The sequence below is a fragment of the Mustelus asterias genome, chromosome 12 (genome assembly GCF_964213995.1).
Source record: "Mustelus asterias chromosome 12, sMusAst1.hap1.1, whole genome shotgun sequence".
Classification (NCBI taxonomy): domain Eukaryota; kingdom Metazoa; phylum Chordata; class Chondrichthyes; order Carcharhiniformes; family Triakidae; genus Mustelus; species Mustelus asterias.
In genome coordinates this window covers 35,002,946-35,015,788 of record NC_135812.1, presented here as the reverse complement: position 1 = coordinate 35,015,788, position 12,843 = coordinate 35,002,946, and positions in this window count along the sequence as shown.

Genomic DNA, 12,843 nt, shown 5'->3' with positions numbered 1-12,843 from the left:
CTGTCTACCTATAATCGGAGAGACACTGCAGACTTTAGGGGCAGCAACAATTATAGTGTCCTACAAGGATCAGATGGTACAGTTACCTTTTTTGGTAATGAAGGGACATTGACCTTGGCTTAAGCAGATTAAGCTAAATTGGTTAGAGATATTAAATCTGCGAGATAGGGTGGGATTTTCCGGCCGCGCTCGCCTCAAGGCCGGAAAATTCTGTCCATGGTCAATTGACCTTTGCCTGGTTCATGTCCCACCCGCTATGATTCCCATGGCGGGAGGGACGGGAAAATTCTGCCCATAGAGTTTTTCAGGAGTTCCTATGTAAATACTCCGAGGTCTTCCAACATGAACTAGGAATTATAAGGGGAGCTAAAGCCAAAAATATCTGAATCCAGAGGCAACACCAACTCTTTTCAGGACTCGCCCTGTGCCTTACATGCCTCATCATAAGGTTGAAGTCGAACTCAAGAGACTGGAAGATTTGGGTATCTTAAAGCCTGTTCAATTCTCAGGATGGACAGTACCCATTGTCTTGATCCTAAAACCGGACCGGACTGTAAGAATTTGTGGGGACTTTAAATTGATAATTAATGGAGGAGCTCAAATAGAAAGATACCCCATTCTTAAAAATTGCAGGCCTCTAGGCAAAACTAGCTGGAGGTTTAAAATATACCAAACTGGACCTCAGTTAGAATTTGACGAGGACTCACAGAGATTGGTAATCATCAACACTCAGAGGCTTTATACCAATATGCACGCCTGTCTTTCCGAGTCTCATCAGCCTGTGCCATTTTCCAACATACAATGGATAGTCTATTACAAGACATTCCAAATGTAGTTATCTTGACAAAGTTTTAATTACAAGAGCCACACCTGAAGAACACAGGGCAAACTTGGAGGAAGTTTTGAAGCGATTTAAAGAAGCAATGGGTTAGGCTGAAATGGGAAAAATGTACTTTCGAAGCAGACAAAATTACCTATTTAGGTTTTGGGGGCGACACAAAATGTTTGCATCCATTGGAAGACAAAGTAAAAGCCAGTAAGGGGGTCCCCAGCCAACAAACGTCTCTGAATTAAAATCATTTCTCAGAATGGTGAACTATTATGGTAGCTTATTACAAAATATATCTGCCAGCTTGGCGCCACTCCAATTGTTAAAGAAACATCAATGCTAGAAGTGGAGAGAAGACAGAAAGAGGCATTCACAAAAAATCAAGCAGGGTCTGCAGTCATCGACATTATTGGTGCACCATGATCCAACCGGGCCCTTGGTGGTAACTTGCGATGCATCACCATATGGAGTGGGAGCAGTTTTGTCTCACAGAATATCTGATGGAGCAGGAAGGCCATTGACTTTGCCTCAAGGATGTTGTCAAATGCAGAAAATAAATGTTCCCAAATAGATAAGAAAAACTTGGAGGTTATATTTACAATCCAAAAGTTTCATCAGGACATTTATGGTCAGCATTTTATTATAGTTTTGGACCACAAACCATCACTGGGCTTATTCAGAGAAGATAAGTTAGTGCCACCAATAGCTTCAGCACGAGTGCAGAGGTGGGCTCTCTTATTGGCTGCGTACAGTTATCAATTTCAGCATCGCCCAAGAACACACATATTTAATGCGGATGTGATCAGAAGTTTGCCATTGTTACAGACATGGCATCACTGCTGGTTCCGTAAGAGATAGGGCTGACACTGCATACAATAGAGACTTTGCCAGTCTCAGCAAAGCACATAAACATATGGACAGAAAGAGACCCAGTATTATCAAAGGTTAAAAAAAATGGTATTACAAGGGTGGCGATATGAGAGGCCAGGGTTGCTAAAGCCCTCCCATAAAGGAGGATGGAGATAACTTGTGGAGATGGGGTGTTGTGGAGGGCTATAGGGTTATAGTCCTGTCCCAAGGAAGACGATTCTTGTTGCAAGAGCTGTACGATTGCATTCGAGTCAAAACAGAATGAAAGCCCGAGCCAGAAGTTGTGTAGTGGCCAGGCCTGGATAGAGAAATCGATGGTTAGTCAATGCCTCAGTTGTCAAGCTCAACAGGTCTTGCCACCACCAGCTGATATGGATCCTTGGGATTGGCTAGGGATACCCTGGGCAAGAATACATATTGGAGGACCTTTTTGGGCCATACGTTTCTGATTTTAGTGGAGGCACACTTGAAATGGCTGGATGTCTACCTGATGAAGTCTACGATGGGCACTGTCACCATTGATAAATTGGGACAAATCTTTACCATTCATGGGATCCGGGAGGTCTTAGTACCAGGTGGTGCATCCTTCACGGCGAAGGAGTTTGAGATATTTGCAAAATCAAATAGCATTCATCATGTTGTGTCAGCACCTCATTATCCAGCCTCAAACTGGTTAGTGGAATATGCTGTGCAAACTTTTAAGGCCTCAGTGAAGAAACAGGTAAACAGGCCCCTGTTTTTAAAGATTGATAGCATTTTGTTGTCTCATAACACCACACCAAATATGATCAGGGGGGTCATGCCAGCCGAGCTGCTAATGGGACCTTGTTCAAGGACACAGTTGAATATGATATTTCCAAATTTGGCGGGGTGGGTGGAGGCTAGGCAAGCTTCTCAGGAGAACACAACTCAACAACGGAGACTTCAGAGATGATGAGCCCGATTTTACCATCATGTTGTGCCCGTTCTCGGGCACAAAAACTTGGTAAAGTCAGGCATGAGGCGAGTAGCACGATCTGTGCCCACCTCCCCGCCAGTTTCTCCTTTACCAGGGCCCGAAAATGGCTGCGATCGGGACCGTGCCCGAAATGGGCGCGATGGCCATTTAAATGCATTTGCATGCATTTAAATTGACTTAATGGGCTGCACGCCCAACTTTACCGGCACTTCCCCCTTTACCACCACGTTCACCCCATCCAGAATCGGCGCAAAACAGACATGCTCCTTATAAGTCTGATCAGTGAGGGTTAGTGAGGAGATAAGTGCCAAGTGTCTGACGGCTCTCTGCTTGAGATCGGTGGAGGGGATGGGGGTGGGGGGGGGGGGAGGAGGTGGGTCTGCTGCCACTCTGCTTGAGATCAATGGAGGGGGTGAAAGGGGGGTCCACTGCCACTCTGCCTATGATCAGTGGGGGGGGGAGGTTTGGGTGGCAGGAGTGTGGGTGGGGATAAGGGGGTCAGTAACGCTGGGGGGATGGGGCAATGTCTGTGGGGGCCAGGGGGGGCATTATCCGGCCCGAGAGGAATGTGGCAGGGGAGCAGCATTTTTTTCAGCGTATGCGCAGTTGGAGGCGCCGATTGGAGCTGCAAGAGTTCGGGCGCAATAAGCCCCGCCCACAGGCTTGTGCAGCGCAATTTGGAATTACTGATATTTTTTCAGGCAGAGTGCGTATGGGGGCGCCTGAGAACGGGTCTAAAAGCCGGATCCGAAACAATCCCAGTTTCAAGTCCACCCAGCACTTGGAATCAAAGTGGTAAAATAGGGCCCGATGAGTGACTGGGAAGATTGTGGAAAAGACAGGACTAGGCCCTTATATTGTAGAGATGCAAGGATATTGCACCTGAGGAGGAGACTAGTACCTGATACAAGGGATCAATCGGTGACTCCAGCAGTACATGTAGATCCATCTGGACTGGGAGTGGGGATCCCGGTCGTAGATATGAAACCAGAGCTCCCAATTGTTGGAGTAATGAAGAATATGGGAGAGCTACCAATGATCTAGATTCTGGGTTGATGAGTTTGCCATTTGCCGGCCTGAGTTTTCATTTCCAGATGAACCTAGCTTGGAGTTGAGACATCCTGTACGAGTTCAGAAGTTGCTGCATTGACGAAATGACAAGTTGTCATGGGGGTTTTTCCCTGATGGTTTCTTTTATAGTTTGTGTTAATGATTTCTTTTTTGTTTTCCTCCTTAAGTGACTTCAGGATTTGGGGGGAAATGAATATGGTAGCGTGGCCGCTTTAAGAGGACATTCCCTGAGTGACTTCATCAGGTGGACATCCAGGCAGGGATGGTCGTAAAGAGATGACAGTGAAGTGTGGGGTCGGTGTTTTCTACAGTGGGGTCCCGGGGTGATGGGGGGGGAAGGTAGTTTAACTGATGGTATCAAACAGTCACAGTGAGACAGAGGAGTGAGATATGGTAGAGAGACAGGTCCAGGATAATAGTTGGGTAACAGATGGTCTGATTGTGGTAAGGGGGCTGTTCAAGAAATGGGCAAAATAGGTGGCACAGATAAAAGGAAGGGTAAGAGGCAGCGTGGGCATGGGGACAGTAATGGGTGTATGCTCAGTGGAGAAGGAAGGCAGGTGGATGGTAATTGTTATAGGCTCAAAGGTAGCGGGGGAGGTTAAAGGGTGACAGAGAGGAAATGAATGGTTATATTGGGTAGTCTAGAGTGATGTGATTTTGGGGGTGGGGGAGTTGATGGGTGACAGGGGGAGAGTAGAGGTTGGTGTAGTGTGTTTGGAATGTGACATGCGCCATTTTTAAAATGTCTCCTCGAAAACACGGTCACTGTGAAAGTGCGATCCTTCAAAGTGGTAGGAGGATCTTTTCAGAATTAAAAATGAGCACAATGGGCGAACTAAAACCCTAATAATCATGAGGCAACTGGATGAGAACCAGATTCACTTTTGTGTTCTCCTGTCTGTGGTGAAATCCACATGGCAGCTACTTTGCTTCATGAATCATGGATCTCATATCATTGAGATCCCAGCAAGGTGTGAAGCTGCAGTTAACCTCGCACTAAAAGAGTAACTCATGTTGACCAAAGTGACAGGGCTGGGGAGGAAGCCGGGACGGGTGGGGTGGGTGGTGGAGGGAGGTCTGGGGAAGGAGGTGGAGGGAGGGGTGGGGGAGGAGGTGGAGGGAAGGGTGGAGGAGGAGGTGGAGGGAGGGGAGAGGGAGGAGGTGGAGGGAGGGGTGGGGGAGGAGGTGGAGGGAGGGGTGGGGGAGGAGGTGGAGGGAGGGGTGGGGGAGGAGGTGGAGGGAGGGGGTGGGGGAGGAGTGGAGGGAGGGATGGGGAGGAGGTGGAGGGAGGGGTGGGGTGCGGAGTGGAGGGAGGGCTGGGGAGATGGTGGAGGGGAGCACAGTGATAGAGGGGTGGGGAGGAGGTGGGGAGGGGTGGGGTGCGGTGGAAGAGGGAGGGATGGGATGCGGTGGTAGAGGGAGGGGTGGGGGAGGAATTGGGGAGGGGTGGGGTGTGGTGATGGAGGGAAGGGTGGGGCGTGGTAGTAGTGAGGCTGGGGGAGGAGGTGGAAGGGGGGTCGCGGTGGTGGAGGGACGGATGGATGGAGGAAAGCAGCTCCACGGTTCCCGAGTGGGGAGAGGAAAGACAACAATGTGTCGGGTTTACACCCTGGACCATCCCAGGTATTTAGCTACAAAGTGATTGATCTACTCGTTGAATATAATGACAAAGCCTCCACTCCCCTGAGGGGTGAAGCTTTCCAAACATCCTGAATGTTGAAATCCTAGATGGGCTACCACTTACCTTGAGACTGTGTCTCCTTGTTCTGGACACCTCAGCAATGGGGAATATCCTTTCTGCATCCACCCTGCAGAGTCCTGTGAAAGGTCATTATTCTTCACATTGATACCCTCTCAGTCTTCTGCACTTTCGTGAATACAGGTTCATTCTCCTCAATCTCACCTCATAGGATAATCTCACAGTCCCTGCAATGAATCTGATAAGCCTTGGGTGCAATCTCTTTATGTGGGTTAAATCCTTCTCTAGGCGAGGAGATGAACAGGGCACACAATACTCCAGGTGGGGTCTCACCAAGGCTGTGATCAATTGCTGCCAGATTCTTTACTCTTACACTCAATCCCTCTGGCAATCAAAGGCAATTTGCCTGTTACCCTCTTACTTGCTGGCTGCCCCTTCATGCTGGATCACAATTACTTTTGAACAATGACAGCCAGGTTCGTTTTGCCATCAACACTTCTCATTATCTCACCATTGAGGGAAAGCTCTGGGTTTCTGTTCCTTAGACCTTGTTCCAGTGGAGACCTTCACATGTCTGATCTTCAAGCTCCATATTCCTGGCCAACTGACTTGGCCTGTCTAATACCCCTTGAGGCATCCTCACATTTCACATCAGGGCACGGACAGGACATGCAGTGACTTGAAACACAGTGGAAACACTCGCAGACAGCATTCTAAGAAAGCTCAAAACCAGTCAGCAATCCCTGTTGTGTTGCTTGGTGTGTGCCTAGGCTGTACATTAACAAACAATGAAACATACTCAATGATGACACGACTGATGATGCGAGACAATAAATGATGCATCAGTAGAACCAATCATTGGAACCTGAGTAGGAATTAAATGGCAAGTCCTTAATTCGCCCTGTCCATGGCAGCATCTAGCAGCACCTTCAGCAACCAGAATACAGTACAATTAAAAATATATTTTGAAGTGCGAATCGTACATGCAGTAATTAGACACCTATATGCCTTCAAGATTTATTTATCTTTCTTTTCCTACTGCTAGTTGCAGCCCTGACATCCACAGCTGAGGCAGAGGCAGCCTGCTGACTGTTGTATCCTGTTGATTGTGATGACTTTGGCAGGCCTGAGGCCTAGAAGTCTCCAGCCTATTGAGGTACCCCAGCAGAGGGATCGGTGCACCCTCCTTGGCCTGACCTGCTGGAGGTAATGGGGCACTGGTAGAGTGGATGGAATGGCAGGGCATCCTTGGAGTGTCCTGGGATGATATTCATGTGACATCCCCCTGACTCCTTGAGGAGAAGGGGAACCTAGAGATAGGTCGTGGTGCCTGAAGCCCCTCTTTCTTTGCCATGATGCATGCACTGCACCCATTGCTTCTGCGACGGAGTGTGGGCCTGAGCACATATCCGGCAACCATTGTGTATTCTGCTTGATCTGGGTCTCTAAGACATAAGCCTCTCTCCAGGGAGGCAGACAAGTGCTTGCATGCTGGAGCCATGACAGTAGACAGAATGTGGAAAGATTCCTGCACCTATTGCTCAAGTCTGCACATGGTCTCTGGCACTTTGCCAGATGTTTCCCTGCTTGTCTCTGCATCTCAGACAGTTCTCATTGACCGAGTGCAGAGACTCGGTATCTGCTGGGGGCTGAAAACAAGAACACAGGAAATGGAAGCAGGAGTCGGCCACCGGGCTCTTCAAGCCTGCCTCACCATTCAATACGATCATGGCTGATCTATGCCTGCCTCAAGCTCCTTTCTGTACCATTTCCCCTTAGCCCTCTGTTCCTCAATCTATCAAATATTTATTCCCTTCCCCTTCAAATACTTCTAATGATCCAGCCTCCAACACCCTTTGGGGCAGAGCATTCCAGAGATTCACCACCTGCGAGAAGAAATTTCTACACACCTCAGTTTTAAATGACCGGCCCTTTATCTTGTAGCTATGTCCCCTTGTTTGAGACACTTCCACTAGGGAAAACACCTCACCATCTATCCTGTCAAACGCCCCTCACTCTTCTAAACTCCAAAGGAATACATAGAATCATAGAATCCTACAGCACAGAAGGATGCCATTCAGCCCATTGAGCCTGCACTGACCCAGACTATTTAGTCTCTCTTGATAGGACAACCCTCTCATCCCAGGAATTAGCCTGATGATTCTCTTTTGGACTGCCTCCAATGCTACCATATCGCTTTTAAGGTAAGGGGAACAGGGGTCTGATCTCCAGCAGTCCTCCGAGTGTCAGAGACTTCGGTTCTCACTTCACTTTCCAGTTGTGGACCCATGTCAGTGCTGTGCTCACCAGTTTGTAACCCTGAGCCTAACCTGGATTGTGCACCCACTGAGGTGAAGCTGAGACTCCAATGTCACACACCATCGAGAGCAAAGTCGGTAAGCAAATGAGAAGGGACGGGGTCCATAACCGACATGTACCCGAGCTGTAAGAGCAGAAAAGATCATCGACTGCACCAGCAGCCTCACTACCCAATGAGATAACATCACCAGCATCACTAACAAACAGTGCAACATCAACAATGTCACCAGCAAGCCACATAGCATCAGCAACACCAAACGCAACTCATACAACACCAGGAGCAACGCACACAATATCGCCCGTGCAGCAATGCCAACTCATCACCAAGAGCGAAGAACACCAAATTCATAAAGTGGAGGCACAGCACCCTCCTACCAACGCTACACCATGAATAATATTTTTAGATAAAGAAAGAAACTATAAAAGACTCTTTGGTGTCAATTTATTTATAAAAGTGGATTGTTGATCTTCTATAATTTAGAAAAAAAGTTAATGATTGGAAAAGTTACACTGATATAGATGCATTACATATTTTTTAAAGAGAGAGGGTTTATACTGTTATACAATTGCTATAGAGCCAGGATTTATTTTTTATGTGAATATACATGCAGAGTGCCACATTTCACAACTGCACTGTAATCATGTGACGAGTAACAATGCATCACCAACCACATGGAGAACAGCAGGATGCACACTCAATGAAGTGCCAGTATCTTGAATCTAAAGTGTGCTTATTTCTAATGTCCGGGAAGCAGAAAACATAAGAAGTATGTACTTCAATCAGTAACTCACGGTGCTGTTCCTGAGAAGGGTCTGTGCTGGGGCCTCAGATTTTCACCATATCTATAACTGAATTAGAGAACCATATATCCACATTTGCTGACAATATTAATTTAGCAGAGCAAATATTGTAGATAAAGTAGAAAGTGACAAAGGACAGGCGTGGTGATTGTCCCTTTAAGGGCAACAGAGCAGAGTTAGGGTCACCCGGCCTGGGTGACCAATCAAGACTCGGGATGGAATGGTGAGAGAGGCTCTGAGGCAGAGAATGTTTGGGAGCTGGCTACAGCCATGTGGCCCCTGTACAATTCTTATTAATAAATACCTTTTGTGTTCAGGAATGAATTATGTGTAAGTGCATCTCTACAACAGGATAGATGACATGGGGACAAACTGTGGCAGATGGAGTTGAATGTGGGGAAGTGTGAGCCCATTCACTTTAGATCCAAGTAAACGATCAGAGCTTTTTTGAATGGTGAGAAACTGGGAGCTGTGTGGGAGCAGAGAGATTTAGATGTTCAAGTACAAACATCGCTAAAGGCTAGTTGGCAGCTACAAAAAATAGTTTAAATAAAATTAATGGAGATTTGGCTTAAGAGGACTGGAATACAAAGGGGTAGAGTGTATGTTACATAAAGCTCTGGTTAGACCCTGCTATTGCATTCAGTTCAAGACACTGGAGCTCAGGAAGGACATGGAGCAGTTGGAGGGAGTACAGCACAGATTGATCAGAATGATACTGGGACTAAAAAGGGACGTTCTGAGGGTAGGTTATATAAACCATCGACTTGTATTCTCTTGAGTATAGAGGATTAAGGAATAATCTAATTAAACTGTTTAAATGATTATAGGCATTGATAGGATACACAGAGAAAATATTTCCTCCATTGGGGTGTTCAGAAAACCTTCAAATTAGAGCATGGCCTTTCAGGCTGATCTCAGGATGTACTTATTCACATCTGGAGATAAGAAATCTTTTCCCCCTATTCAAGGGACCAGCATTTATTGCCCATCCCTAATTTTGCCCTTGAACTGAGTGGCTTTTAAGGCCATTTTTTAAGTGTCAACCATATTGCTGTGGATCTGGAGTCACATGTCGGCCAGACCTGGTAAGGATAGCAGATTTCCTTCTGTAAAGGACAGTAGTAAACCAGATGGGATTTTACGACAATGAGTTTCATGCTCATCGTTAGACTTTTAATTCCAAATTTTTATTTTATTTTATTTGCCACCTGCTGTGGCGGGATTTGAACCTGGGTCCCCCAGGGCAGAACCCTGGGTCTCTGGATTGCTAGCCCAGTAACAATACCATTATGCCACCACCATTCCCGAAAAGATATTTAGGCGAGATCAATTGAAACATTTCAAACTGGGATCGATTTTTGTTAAGGGTATCAAAGATTACTGAACCAGGATGGGAAATGGAATTAAGGTACAGATCAGCCATATTCTAACTGAATGGCGGAACAAACAGATGGGGCTGAATGGTCTCCTCCTCCATTTAATCTCCTACATCTAATGGGCTGTGCCTCACCCACCATGGTCTTGCCTGGTTTTGCCTGCTGGCTGGAATGGGCTACATCACAGATACTGTAGACTTCAATACAAAAGCATGAAAATGATGAGCGAGGAAGGGAATGCTACTGAAGTAAATGAGGAAGCTGCCAAAGTGATTTTGCTGTGATAGATGGTTAAACAAACAGAGACAAAACAAGACATGTTCTGTCTCACTGACTGCCCATTGGGATTCACTGGCTTCCATCAGACTCCCCACTGGGCCACTGATTGATTTAATTACTGCCTTGTAACTCACTGCCAGCTAGATATTGTCCTTCATTCAATGTTTGGCTTTATTTTAATTTATAACAGCTAATATATCAAATCTCTTTTCACATATTATTGCTGTCAGTGACTCCTGCACAGGCAGAATTTAATACTCGCTGAGAATTTCCTCATGGGTGCCACACAATTACATTTTGTAAATCTAATTCAATTGCAAATTCAACAAATAACGACAGACCTTAGGAATGTCCGAAGAAGCCAGCAATTAATTTTCTCTTTTCCCTGATACAGCACAGTTTTCAACCCTTTCATCCTCTACACAGAATTAATAAGCCACCGTTTTCTAGTTAGTGGGAAGGAACAACATAGGAATTAGAAGCAGAAGTAGGCAAATTCAGCCCTTCCAGTCTGCTCTGTCATTCAATCAGATCATGGCTGATCTCTCCCTAGTCTCAAATCCACCTCCCCACCTGTTCCCCATATCCCTCTTTCCCCTTTTTAAATTAGAAATATGTTTATCTCCCTCTTGAAACCATTCAACGATTCAGATTCCACCGCGCTATTCTTTGATATCCTTAACAAAAATCAATCCCAGTTTGAAATGTTTCAATTGGCCTCGCCTGAAACTCTTTTGGGGGAGGTGATGGCAGAGTGGTATTGTCACTGGGCTAGCAATCCAGAGACCCAGCGTTCTGCCCTGGGGGACCCAGCTTCTAAATCCCGCCACAGCAGGTGGTGAATTCAATAAAAATCTGGAATTAAAAGTCTAACAATGACCATATTTTACTCATAAAAATAGACTCAGTAGCAGCTTTTTGGCAAAGGAGGAGAATACTGAAGCATACTCAATAGCAAATAAAGAGAGAAACCCAGAAAACAAGGGCTGGATTTCCTGCTGAAATATGTTGGGCAGAAGGATCCAGTCTGATTCTTAATCTGTGTTGAGTTAGCTGATTTTGAGCAGTAGGGATGCTCCGAGCACGCTCGAAGTTCCTGGGATTGGAAGGGTAAAAAGAAACAGAGAGGGTTTCAGTTTCAGGTGACTATCTATGACCCCCCCATAGCGTGGTGGAGTCTGAATCATTGAATGGTTTCGAGAGGGAGATAGACCCAATATTTCTAATAAAAAAAGGGAAAGAGGGATATGGGGAGCAGGTGGGGAGGTGGATTTGAGACCAGGGAGGGATCAGCCATGATCTGGTTGAATGGCGGAGCAAGCTCGAAGGGCTGAATTTGCCTATTTCTGCTCCTAATTCCGATGTCTTTCCTTCCCACTCTCACTAGAAAATGGTGGTTTGTGAAGGTTGGTTGAGGGCAACACATCCCTTTCAGGTAATCTCTCATGGTTTAGATGCAACGCAAGGGCTAAGATCAAGTGTAGGATCAAGCATGAGGTCAGGTGTAATGCCTGTTCTTGTCAGCTTGGATCTTGTGTGTCTCTCTTGTGGGGACCATGAATTGGATTCAATTTAAATTTGAATTGCTTTTTTGGAGTAAGCAAAGAGATTGATTAGGGTTAGCTGTGTCCACTCTGCACACTGACTTGTAACTCTGAGAAAGGAATACAATTTGAAAAACTTGGAAAAGAGACTGTAAAGCTGCTGGTGCATGTGGACCTGTACTTAGTCAGTGGCCTCAGCAGATCAGTGAAAGAGCTGCCATTTATTTTAAACAAGAACACAGGGCTGTGAAGCATAAAGATCTAGCAGTGGGCAGAAGCCCATATTATTTGCAATTTGTCTTTTTCCTCACCCCCTGTCATGAAGCAGTGAGTGGCTGTTGCTGGAATCAGAGAATCATAGAATCCATACAGTGCAGTAGGAGATCATTTGGCCCATCGAGTCTGCACCGACTCTCCGACAGAGCATCCCACCCAGATCCTTTCCCTTAATTAATCCCACATATTTACTGCTAATCCCCCTAACCTACACATCTAGGGATACTAAGGGGTAAGTTAACATGGTCACTCAATCTAACCTGCACATCTTTCAGATTGTGGGAGGAAACCGGTGCACCCGAAGGAAACCCACCCAGACATGGAGAGAACATGCAAACTCCACACAGAAACCACCCAGTATGAATAAACTGGTAGCTGAAACCACTGATGTACACATTGATGCGCGATTGATTCACACGGGAGGCTAGGACGTACCCGGGAATAAAGGCTTTTATTCACAACAAGATTGGAGCACACTACTTAACAATATTATCCCAGACTAAGGGCTACTAGGAAGTAGCAGTGACCTTTATACTCCTGTAAGAAGGCGGAGCCGAACGGAGTGTACCACATAAACAATAATAACAGGTGGAACACCCAAACCCTAACCCCAACAGTAACAAGAGTAACATATGTACAAGTACCCATAGTGGTAACCATCTATGGTTCACCACACACATGAATTGGACTGTTTGGGCTTTCGACCCAGAAACTTCCTTTCTGTGTTTATAAATGAAGACTATCTGGCATCCAAACATTTGGACTCCATAGCAATCAGTTAATGGCTAGTTTGTAATGTACTTGTTGCTGCGTCC